Genomic DNA, 13,055 nt, shown 5'->3' with positions numbered 1-13,055 from the left:
TGTCTGGCTCAAGGCTATGGAATTCTGGGAGTTGGAGTTTGTTGTTGCTCCGCTCTGGGCCCCACAACAAACTCCAACTCCCACAATTCCATAGCAAAGAGTGAGACAAAGAGTTAAAGCGCTTCCAAGCCGAGTTATGTCTCCAGTGTGGATGCAGCCTCCTAAGAGACGAATGGAAGCGGCGGGATTGGCCCTCGCGCGTCACGTGACCGATGCTAGGCAACATGTGGGATTGGCCTCCCTGGTGGCATAAGGCTCCCAGGCTGAGGGTCTCTCTGTCAGAGTGAGGCGGATTCCTCACAGAGACACAGGCAGGGCTTCTCTTCAGGTAAGAGCCAGAGGGAGGCAAGGAGGGAGCAAGGCTTCCAGTTCCTGGCTGGCCCTCCCTTGTCCTTTCATATTACTCCTCTCAGGAGGGATGAATGGATGAATGGATGGATGGAAGGGGTGTGTTCAGGGCAAGGGGACCGGGCGTCCTCCTTTCCCCGGGCGCGTCCTACATTTTCCAACCTCCTCCTCCTCCTCCTCTCCAGGAGGAATTCAGAAGCATGGCATTTCTAGTTATATGAGTGTTTTTAAGCTCAGGGTGACTATGCACCCTCCTTTTCCAGGAGATGTCCTACATTTCCATTCTCCTCTCCAGGAAGATTGCAGAAGCATGGCTTTTATACTGATATTAGTATTCTGAGCTCAGGGTGACCAGGCGTCCTCCTTTTCCAGGACGCATCCTCCATTCCAACCTCCTGTGGTTGCATTTTTTGTCCTCCTGACTGAATGCCCCTTTTCTTTTGTGGGAGTCCCAGAGACAAGATTTGCTTCTCTTTATGTTTTAAAAACTGATTTGTTGTTGTTGTGGTTATTGTTGTGTTGTTGTTGTTTGCCTCCAAGTCATTTTTGACTTATGGGGACCGTAAGGCGGTGAAACCTTTTTGGGGCTTTCTTGGCAAGGTTTCTTCAGGGAGGGTTTGCTATGGCCATCCTCAGAGGCTGAGAGAGTGTGACTTGGCCTGTGGATCACCCAGTCAGTTTTTATACAATGTGTTGGTGTGAATATATATGTGTTACTGTATATACTCATGCACATGTCTATAAATTTTAGCCCAAAAATGTACCCCAAAAACCTGGGTCGACTTATCCACAGGTCAATGTAAGTACTATTCTTTTAACTCATATATATATATATATATATGAAGGAGTCATCCTCTTTCTCTGAACAGAGTGGTAAAAGGTGAGAGCTTAGTCCATCCTGGGAGCACCAAAAAGAAGCATGGATCCTCTCTACTATGTGAATAGGAGTTCCCACAAAATCCTTCTCTTAAAATAAAACCTAGATCCAGAGCTCTTGTCTCAACTAGAGGTCTAAACCTTGTCTAAACCTTCATGTATCCAACCTTTAGGATGAGCACAAGCAGTTATGCCTGGCAGTTTTTTGGCACCATTTTCCTTTGCATCATCCTTTACATGCCCCTTGGTTCTACCCTCGACTTATCCATGGTTCATATCAAAATCCATAATTTTGGCCCCAAAACCTACCCTCGACTTATACATGAGGTTGACTTATAGTTGAGTACTTTATGGGGATTTATAGTTGAGTACTTTATGGGGATTTACTAGCTAATTAGAGCATATTTATTCGAGGGGATGGAATAAATATGTCTAGGGCATCTGAAAAGGAGGAAGATTGCGTACCACAGAAAAACCTGAGTGACGCTCTCAATTTAGCAGCATTACATCTTCCCAGGAGTGACCCCCTGTGACCATCCTTGTTTGTACAAGTGTTTTTGTTCAAATGCTTTCAAAGTTATCTTCAATCCACAGGCACTAAGCGAATTATAGAAAACGTACTTCTGGCAAGCCTGGATTTTAGAGATTCTTTAGATGCCAAGGATTTTACAGGAAAATTTTTCAGGATTCAACGGCTGAAAAGAATCTATAATCCAGCTAAGAAGCCGAAAGTTTATTTCACACTTGTACGTTGATGTTCTTGGTCTGCATGCCAGATACGGATAGGAAGAGAATACATGGGTGAGAGGATGAGAAGAAACAATTAATTTAAAAGCTATGAGCAAAATGTTAATGAAGATGGCAGCCTACTGAACAAACACATTCACCAGGAAGCCTAACACTAAATACAAAAATTTAAATAAGGTTTTATGTAATTTCCTGGGACTATCCATAAGGTGTTTAGAATTGGAAGCATGAACATATTCTGACTTGGTTTACAGTGTCCTTAAGATTTCATCCCTAAGTGGATCTGTCAGGGAATATAAATCATGATTCAGCAGGGCTTATATATGACTGAGCAGAGATGCTTAGTTTCATGCTATTATGCCCTATTGAAATCAATGGCACAGCTGAAGTTAGTTGTGTCGAAGTCCCAGGCAAAACACTGAGATGACTCATAGCTAATTTGTTCCATACATTTCAAGGCTTTATCATCACTAACCTTAGCTAGGTTAGGATTCATTTCTTCTTTTCCTGGATTGTACTCATTACATGGAAGTAAGGACATGAAAGGCTCTGCTGGACTTGGAACGAAGGCCCATTTTGACAGGTAACTTGTTTTATGCAATGCACAACCGGATTATTCTGGTATCCTATCAGCAAGTTATACATGGACCCCCCTTTCTGTTTCCTGCCCAGCATCTAATATTAAGTGAGTTGCTTCTGAAGCAGAAGTTTCAGATGGAGATTGGAACAGCTATTTTTGGGGGGCAGCTGACTAAAAGCTCTCCAGAATCCTTAGAGAAATTGACCACTTTATTGCTGATCTCATAGTCACTACAAGAACTGTCCTCCCTCCCTTTCCTCTGCTTTCTGGCCTAAACCAAATTGTTGGTCCCAACTAGAGTAAACCCACTAAATCAGTGGAGACTTCGTAATTAAAAACTTATATAAATTTCATTGTTCCATGAGCTATACTGAAGTAGGGAACTAACACTTGGTTTTAGGCTGCTATTCTTTCAATCAGTTACCTCTCTGTAAGACCATCTCTCCTTTCTTTTGCCGTATTTCCAAAGTTTGACCAGAGGTTTTCAATGAGGGACTTTGTTAAAAACTTTTCAATATTCCAAGTAAACCATGTCTGCAGGAATGAGTTTCAAATCCCTTTATAAATCTGTCTAAGCTAGTGATCCCCACTATCAATTGTGGTAATGATTTTTAGAAATTATTTGGTAATATCTTATTTCCCCCCCCCCTTTTTTTTTTTTTTTTGTACACAGTAATGTACAAGATCCCTTGTGATAGTGGCATGAGTGCTTATTTTGTCATGAATAAGGAAATTGCTGCCTCTAGAGCAATGGCAACTGATTGTATCAATGTCATTGGTACAGTGAATCTATTCTAGTTTAAACTATCCAAGGTGATGAATCCAGTTCCCAAAATAAGTTAATCAACCATCAGTAAATGGTTAAGTAACAGGAGGAGTCAGGTTATGAGTAACAGTGGCTAAAAATACACACCTTTCTATGGCCACTGAGGTAAACAGTCTTCCGCAGCAGCACCAACTCCATGGCTAGCACCACTTGGGCAAAAATGCTGTAGACCTTGGATTTGCCACACACACACACCCTCGCACTGGTTCACAGGTGTGGAATAGGAACCTTGGTTAGCAAGTATCCACACAGCAATGGAGACCCATTTCTCAATTAAAATGGCTTGCCGCAAGCATATGCTCTATCTGGTAATCTCTGGCCCCAGTTCTTCAACCAGCAGCTCAGTATTCTGGGCATGCATAACTCCTCCTTCCACTTTTCAACAGACCACACTGAAGACACAAGTGTGTCCCAAAATTCAACTGTGTGGATATACCCACCATCTCCCAGGACTAGGCTTGTAAAAACACTGCATCCCACATTCCAAAGCTGTACTTTCAGTTACCTGGCAAAACGTAACCATGCTTAGAAATCTTGCCCTGCAACAGACATGCTTCTTCCTTCTCTGCCTCGCCATTCACACAGCCATCAAGGGCTCCACTTCATAAAGACACCTCAAAAGTGCAAATCTAAGCAGATGGGCACCATGAAATGCGAGACAAATGCAGAGAGTGCATTGCAAATATGCCCAAATAGCATGAAAAAACACCCAATAAATAGGACCCATGACCCCAGCTGGCAGACCACCAGGCAATGAGAATAGAAACAGTGACAACAGAAGCAGAGTCACATCACTAAATGTAACAACGGAAGCAGAATGATGCAGATGTGCATCACTTGATTGACATTTTAAAAAAAACAAAGAACAATTGAACAAATTCAGAATGGCAGAGAGATTCGGTTGTGATAAACGTTGTGAGAACTTTGCTTCAGTGTCGCATCAAACTGGATCTCTTTGTTACAAAAACCTAAGTGTGAATGAGCCCTTGTATAGCTCCGTTGTTGTTGTTGTTTTGTGTCTTGAAGTCATTTCCAACTTATGGCAATACTAAGGTGAACCTATCAAAGGCGGGTTTCTTGGCAATATTTGGACAGAGGGGATTTGCCATTGCCTTCTTCTGAGGTTGAAAGTTTGTTACTTGTCCAGTAAGTTTTATGGCCGAGGTGGATTTAATCCAGCCCCTGGTGTGCTGGTTTGGGACCGTGACAGTATCCCACTTTGGGAGTGGGCCGTGTAGTCGCCATGGTCCCAGCCTGATACTGGCTGTGTGCTTCAGCCCCTAGAAGGGCTACTTTTGCCCTCTAGGCTCTAGCAGAAGTTGTCTCCATCACATCACCAATTTGAAAAGCCACACATTTCCTAACCATGGCCTAAATTAATTTGCTAGTCTCAACTTAACTAGCCCATTGATTTATAAAAGTATTCAGCATTCAGCCTCTTTTAAAAAAAAGTATTAAAAGCAAAAATTAAAAGAGCCAAAAGATGCATAAAAACGCATATCAAGGGATTCTGTTCCTATTATGGTCAACTAGGAAGTCCACAAACAGGGTGTGAATATAGTAGCACTCCCTCTCTCTGACACTGAGAGGCACAATCCTCTCTGACATTGAGACATTGGAGGGAATATAGAGGTCGAGTCTCAATTGCTAGTTCCAAAATGAGTACTGTATGTCTACTGAATCAGATGCTGAATGAGATGTTCTGTGTCTTACTTGCAGAGCCCTTCTTATATGTTCTTATTAAGCAGTGTACCGGTATATGCACTATTGGGGATATGCACAACAGCGCATAAGATCTGGAGTGGGCTAGTGATCCTGTACATGCAGAAGACCACAGGCTTAATTCCTAATTCTTAATTTCTGATATCTCCAGTTAAAAAGAACTCATAGGAGGTGCAGGAGAAAATCGTTTCCTGAAATTCCAGAAAGTCACTGCTAGTCAGCAGAGCCAATACTGGGTTGTTTAACAGTAACTTGACCTAGTGTAACAATTTTTTTATGTTCACAAAGCAGTATTTTTGTCTCTGGGTTATTAAGTGAATGCTGATTTAACATGTTAATGTAACACTTTTAAAGACAACTTGCTCAAAGATCTCTGAGCTCTTATGACCTGTAAATGGCAGGAGATGGTGTGGAGGTAAATGATACCTCACTCAGCACTATGCCAGCATGTGGTTGTTGACTAAGCCCTCTTGCTGATGTCTGTAGACTTCAGTTGTCTAGTTTATCAGCCACACATTTACCCTGTTCCCAACAGGATAAGGAACTATATTTCAAATATTTTATATCAGAGGTGGGCAATTTTCATGGGTCAAGGAGCTAAATTTCGTACCCCATTCTCCCCCCCCCCCCCCAATACATCACCAACTTTACTGCAACATTTTGATGGCAGGAAGTAGTAGGGCAATTTTTCTTTTTCCTTTCCTTTTTAAATTTTTAAAATAATTTTATTAGAATATTTAAAAGAAGCAAATAACACATATAAACTCACAAGAAACATATAGACCCACATTAATACATGCTTAACAGAAAGAGAAAGTATGTTGTTCTGTTGCATAATAAATTCATAAACCCAGTTTTCCCTTCCACCATCCAAAGTTTCTCTGATTTCGGATTTCTTAACTCTGTCCATTGTCCATATATCATCCAATCCACTTTCTTTCTTCCTTCTGTTCCATTGGTCCTCTCCTGTCTTCTTTCTTTTTGCTCATTCTGCTCTCCTCCTAGTAGGGGAATTTTTCCATGTAATTTATACCTTGAATTAAAGTAGTTTCATTTACACAACAATAAAGGAGCAGAGTTCTGCTTTAGAATAGGACAAGTGCCCCTATGAATCTAGGAAAATGTGCACAGCAGCACAAGAATTTCAAATGTAGTGACAGGGGACATGTGGCCACAATATTGGACAGGGGGTAACACAACTATGGTGTGTGTGCATGCGTGCCTTTGAGAGCCAGTGTAATAAGTGGTTTGAGCACTGTACTATGACTCTGGAGACCAGGGTTCAAATCCCCACTTAGCCATGGAAACCTACCAGGTGACCTTGAGCAAGTCACACTCCCTTAGTTGCAGAGAAAGGCAAAGGCAGTGCTCCTCTGAACAAATCTTGCCAATAAAATCCCATGATAGCTTCACTCTAGGGTTACCATAAGTCAGAAACAATTTGAAGCCACAACAACAACGTATCTGCCTTCAAGTCACTTGTCAACTTATGGTGACCCCATGAATTTCATGCTGGTTTTCGTAGACAAGCAATATACTCAAAGGTCATTTTGCCAGTTTCATCCTTTGACATATAACCTATAGCACCTAGTATTTGTTGGTGGTCTTCTATCCAAATACTAAGCAGGACTACCCTGCTTCACTTACAAGATCAGACAAGAGCTGATGCCTATAGGATATTTGGACCCTTGTAGCATATATAGACTATATGTGTTGTTGTTGTTGTTGTGTTCCTTGAAGTCAATTCTAGCAACCCCATCATAGGGTTTTCTTGGCAAGATAATTCAATGGAAGTGTTCCATTGTTTTCTTCTTATCCTGAGAGATTGTAACTTGCTCAAGCTCACCTCGTGGGTTTTTATGTCTGCAAGGGAATTTGAACCCTGGTCTTCTGAACTCCTGATATGAAACTCAAGCCACTATAGCACACTGGGCAGAAGCATTTGTTTCTAGTCCCTGTTTTATAAAATAAATATAAATAAAAGCTGGATCTGAAATAATTCTGGTGTTTGCACGACAGATGTACTAGCCTAGCTGCTGGTTTTAGGTAGTGAATGTAGCCATTTCTATTTTTGACGTTGGTTTGATAGTCTGGAATCCTTAAAGCACTGGAAATCAGGTGTCACTGTAAAACCAGTCTAATATTATTGCCCTTGCAGATCTGCTCCCCTCCTACAATTCTTCCCATTAGCCAGAGAGTGAGGCAACTGCCTCAGAGAGCAGATATGGGTTGGCATGAACAGGAAGCCAATTCTTAGTCATTTTCTTTGTTATTATTGTATTTTTATTGCCAGATATTTGTGCGATGTTCTGCCTTGATTCCAAAAGTAGTTTGGCTAGCTTTGCCTACTTTGCACCTTCACTTGTTTGAGCAAGCAGCAAATTTCTTGGGCCAATTCATCTTGCTGAAGAGAACACTGGGTTCTCGTTTTGCCTCAGCCAGACTGATAGATCTCTGCCTGTTTGGTTATCCTTTGCTGATCTCCCTTGACTGCCTGTCACTTGTATGCTGGAAATGCTTATTGTTTGGCTGCTGTTAAGAAACAAACTACCCAGAGAATAATTTGGTTAATTAGCATAAGCACTGATGATAATAAAAAGCTTCATCCAGCCACTGTAAATGCATTCATTTTTGTGCATTACTCTTTCTCTTCTCTTATTTGGGTCAAGGTTATAGAGGACAATAAATGAAGCTAGGATGGACAACATACACTTATTTAGTTCCTTATCCACACTGCCTTAGTTACACAAGCCACTATTCCCCTTAAATCTGTGAACATAGGTTGGAAATCCAGTTTTCATTGCTAGATGTTGGAATCAATAGATGGACATCACTATCTTGTCCTCCTTTGATCTTCTTGGGACATCAATCTGACTACAGTAAAAGGTAGTGCTGGAATAGATAAAACATTGCACTTCTGATGGAGAAAGAGATACTGGTATAGCTCCATTGCTTATTTGAGAGTATGCGGTGTTGCCACGAGCAAATACCCTGCGCTTGTCCCCAAAATAAATGTCAACCTGCTAAAAATTACCTGCAGCTACAGGTAATCTTAACTGTGTGGTGGATGAAACAGGCTAGCCAACAAGCCTTCTATTATAGAGGGCTCTTGGGGGCCATAGCAACAGCATTTGTTCTGGCCTGCTTATTCCATCTGTAAAAATTCCCTCCCATATGTGTAAGAAATCTGGCTGTTTCCTTCAGATACTCTGGTGTTTATTTGAGTGATTTTCCAGTGAATGGGTGATGCGGGATCCTCTACTCAAATGGGAGCACAGAGCAGAACTGTGCCTGGTGCTTTAACAACATATGAATATGGAGAAAGGACATATTAAAAAGATATAGTTTTCCTTTCTGATTTGAGTTGTCTTGTTATTACTGTGAAAAGGGTGTTGCAAAACTATGCGGATGGCAGTTAGTCAGAAAAAATTCACAGCTAGACTGGTTTATCTTCTGCCACTATTTTCTGCCAAAGCTGTTCTGTTATATAGCTTTCCCTAGGATTATGCCTCTCTATATAGAAGAAAGCTTCACCTCTTGTATTCTTACTGAACCTTGCAAAAAAGTAGAAAACATATATCTATTTTCATTATTGTGCTTCTGTTTCTCAGTCAAGAACAGACCAAAACATTACTCAACACAAAGCAGACTAAGGCCTGTTACAGACAGGCCAAAATAAAGCTGCTTCGAGTCACTTTGGATGTATGATATTTCAATGATACATGAGTCCTAAGAGTCTGGAAGCTGCACCAAAGCTCCACTCCAGTCCTTAGGACTGGAGCGTGGCTTTGGTGCGGCTTTTGGACTCTTAGGACTCATGTATCATTGAAATATCATACATCCAAAGTGACTCGAAGCAGCTTTATTTTGGCCTGTCTGTAACAGGCCTAAGATTATTATTTTTTAAATGGAGAAGAATCCAGAGGCAGCACAACCCTATACAGATCTACTAGGAAGCAATTCTCATTTTTTTCAATGGTGCATACTTCTAGCTGAGTGTGTACAGGATTGTTGCTATGAGGAACAAGCCAAGTATATTTGCTGGGATATTCAAAAGCAGTTAAAGCAGCAAGTAGAAGATTAACTTGAAACTGGTGTTGTAGAGTGACAGAATAGGTCTTCTTGCGCCTGAAGAATGGTGGGCAAGAAAATTACTTTTCTTCCAGCATAAAAAGTGTGAAATAACTACAGTGTCTTATCTCTCACAATGGCCAGCCATCAGCCATTCCAATCAGAGGTGGGAAATTTCTTTTGAAGCTCGTTCATTTACTTTATGGCATCATTGCAATAAAATGGCAGGGGTGCAAGAGGGTATGAAATTTCACACACTAGTGAAGGTAAAGCTGTCTTGCCAATGAAATGTTGAGATTCAGTTTTGTCAACAAGTCATGGGAGTTTGTAAGAGCTATAGTCCAAAGTACTTTTTTCAAGCTCTAATTTTCTTTCTCTACCCCGCTCTGTTCAGCACATACACTGCACTGAAATGAGTAATAGAGTCTAGCTACTGTTGGACTACAAGGTCCAGAAGTCCCTAGCTGGGGTAGCCAATGGTGAGAAGTGCTGGGAGCTGCAGTCCAACAGCACCCAGAGCTTGGAAGCCATGCAGGGTCAGTCACCCCTGGTTAGTACTTGGATGGGAGACCGCCAGGGAATAATACCAGGTGTTGTAAGGTAACTTTCAGACAGGGATGTAGCCAGGATTTTGGGAAGGGGGGGTGCAGACTAAGTGCCACCATTATAATGGGGCTTGGGTGTGGTGGCGCAGCAGCACACACCATTCGTTTTATCTAATGGAAGGAGGGGTCCGGACCCCAAGAACCCCCCCTTGGCTACATCCCTGTTTCAGAGGAAGGAACTGGCAGAATAACCTTTCAACATGAAAGACACGTGGAACATAGAGCCATATGAAGATGAACCTCAAATTCTGAAAAGCAAAGTGGAAGGTGCAATAAGAGAAATGGCAAAAAAACAAGTCTCCAGGAACAGATGATATTCCAATTGAAATGCTGCAATCTACATTGACAGAGTCAATTCTTGTGCTAACAAACATATGTCAGCAGATATGAAAAACAAAACGATGGCCAACAGATTGGAAGTGGTCATTATTCATCTCCATCCACAAAAAAGAAGATACAAAAGACTGCAGCAACTATAGGACCATAGCACTGATCTCATATGCAAGCAAAATTATGCTCAAAATTCTGCAACATAGACTTCAACCATACATGGAGAGAGAAATTCCAGATGTCCAACTGGTGTTCAGGAAAGGAAGAGGCACTAGGGACCACATTGCAAACATATGATGAATGATGGAGCACACCAGGGAATACCAAAAGATTGGGGAGAGCATCTATTAAAGAAATAGAAAAGATTCTAAAATGCAAAGATATACAACTGAGCACAAAAGTTAAAATCATACAACCATTTTATTCCCTATTACCAGGTATGGATGTGAGAGCTGACAGTTAAGAAAGAAGATAGGAAGAAAATCAATTCATTTGAGATGTGTTGCTGGAGAAAAGTGCTGAGGATCCCGGATCCCATGGATGGACAGCTAAAAGGACAAACAAATGGGTTACAGAGCAGATCAAGCCAGAGATCTCCCTGGAAGCCAAGATGAGAAAACTGAGGCTGTTGTATTTGGGACACATCATGAGAAGGCATAACTCATAGGGAAAAAAACAATAATGCTAGGAAAGGTGGAGGGAAATAGAAAGAGGGAAGGCTGCATGATAGATGGATGGATTCTATTAAGGAGGTCATGGGTATGGGTTTGCAGGAACTAAGCAGAGCAGTGGAGGACAGAGGGTCTTGAAGATGCCTCATCCATAGGGTTATCATGGGTCCGGATCAACTCAAGGGCAATACAGTGCTACCTCGGGTTACGAAATTAATTCGTTCCGCGGCTCCGTTCGTAACCCGATACATTTCGCAACCCGAAAAGGCTTTCCGTTAGCGCTGGAAAGCCGCTAGCCGCGCTTCGCATTTGAATTTCGCGCCGAAACGCGCCGAAATGAATTTCGTAACCCGAAAAATAGTTCGTAACCCGGAACAGTTTTTTCCAATCTAACTTTTTCGTACCCCGGAAATTTCGTAACGCGATCAATTCGTATCCCGGGGTACCACTGTAACAACAAAATGAGTTTTGTGGCTAAGAAGCATCTCAAACCTGGACCTCCAAGTTCCAATCTAATACTCTGACTTCTACACTGCACTAGCTTTAGTCTAAAATGGGCCACTTTGCACAGGGCTAAGAGGAGGATGCCACCTGCAAGCATCTGAATGTCTCTCATGCTGTGAAGTTCTTGTCATAAGGACAATTACAGGTGGATTTATGGAATAAGAAGCTCCATGTGATAGAAATAGGAAAGCTCATTAGAGGAGCAAGGTTGACATAACAAACAGCTTTCAACTTAGACTCTTAGCAGTGCTAGCAGTGCTGAAATGCCAGCCTGACTGATGCTGTTTCACAGAGTAGTGCCATGCCATGTGGCTCAGCTTGAATAGGATGGTTGGAGGAGTCTTTTCTCTGCAGCAGCAGCAGCAGTGGTGAAGGTAGCAGCTCCTGTCCGATGACCCGATCAAAGTCATGTGCTCATTATGGCATCCTCTGTGCGTCATAAATAAGTTGGTTGCAGAGGCTGGCTGCCAGTAATTCTCACAGCAAGCCATGCCCACTGCAGTCAGTTTTTGCCGTTCAAAACAGCATTCAGATTACATCAGACTGTCTCTCACTCTCCACACACCTTGCCAATTTGAAGTATTACCAGACAGGCAGATTGCCTCTGTTTCACAAGGCATCACAGTGCTTTGACAAGGCATATACAACAGCATCATAAAGAACCCTTGTCAAAACGTCGTCCTACTGTGTAGGCTGTAGGCAAAATGGTTTGTGTTGAAAGAAGATGTAGCTTGTGTGCAAATTTCAGCAGACTGTACGAAGAATAGTTTTCCTCAGGTAACTTCTAGCACAGTCAGAGCTACGGTAATAATAATATCCTGGCTATTGCTCTGTAGATTTTTATAGTATGTCTTGCAGGTATTTGGAAATTATGCAATTGACTGAAAATACTGAGTTTTTAAGAATATATTTAAATCATAGCCTGCCTGTTATTGTTATTTAGCTAGGTGCTTATATTCACCATGGAACTATCTTTTTGTGGTGTAGGGATTGCATGATGCAGTGAGGCCAGAGGCTATGCTGACAGTATTCCTGCTACTGGTTGGGCCTCCCACATCAGACAAGCTTTTGCTGAGGAGTCAGACTAAATGTGTCATATAGCAACTGGATATCAGTAGTGTGCCAGGAGGGTGAGGGTGACTGAGACAATGGTAGTGGTACTTTAGTTAATTCTTGTTAATACTGTGCAGAAGGTACCAGTAAACCACTTCTGAATGTCTTTTAGCATGAACACTCATCTTATGGCACATTCTAAACTAAAACAAGAGCTAATGCTGGAAGATGAGGTTAGAAGGCTTTCAGCCAGCTATGCGGGAAGAACAGAGAACAAGTTGAGTAACTCCATGTCTAATAAAGCAACTAGCCTCAAGGTGAAAGGATATTCAGATGTTGATATGCTCAGAGGTGAAAGAAAAGTCCAGAGCTTCCCAACACAGAAAATGAAAGGTCATAAGTATGAGTCAGAGGAAGCTGGACATTATAAAATAAAAATGGAATGTATAACTATAGCAACACATGGGGTGAATGAGCTAATGTAAACTGGAATGGGATAATTTCATTCAGATAATTACACAGGATAGCAGATAATTACTCATTAAACGAACATCTAAGAAGAAATGGGGTCGTGTCAATAGTGTGAGAGAGACAGTAAAAGCAGTGTCGGGATATAATGCAAAGTCTGGTCAAATAATATGATAAGGCTTTAGGGAAAAATGATCAGCAACCATAATCCATGATTATGCCCCAACTACAGAGGCAGAAGAAGATGAAATAGA

At 41.7% G+C, this 13,055-nt stretch overlaps 1 protein-coding gene across 3 annotated transcripts in view; it reads left to right on the top strand.

Moving 5' to 3' along the window:
- The first annotated feature begins 249 nt into the window (after positions 1-249).
- The window catches only part of LOC149309657 (transmembrane protein 108-like), a 237,527-nt gene continuing 224,721 nt past the window's right edge, over positions 250-13,055 (top strand). For 2 of the 3 annotated variants that reach the window (XM_089531295.1, XM_089531296.1), the window contains exon 1: positions 250-328. The gene's annotated coding sequence lies outside the window, so the exon portion shown is untranslated. The remainder of the gene's footprint in view (positions 329-13,055) is intronic. The other variant, XM_089531299.1, reaches the window with a different exon arrangement.

Source organism: Sceloporus occidentalis, unplaced genomic scaffold (assembly GCF_023333645.1).
Source record: "Sceloporus occidentalis isolate IW3139 unplaced genomic scaffold, rSceOcc1.0.p SCAF_7, whole genome shotgun sequence".
NCBI classification, from domain to species: domain Eukaryota; kingdom Metazoa; phylum Chordata; class Lepidosauria; order Squamata; family Phrynosomatidae; genus Sceloporus; species Sceloporus occidentalis.
This window is presented reverse-complemented; position numbering and strand designations above follow the sequence as displayed.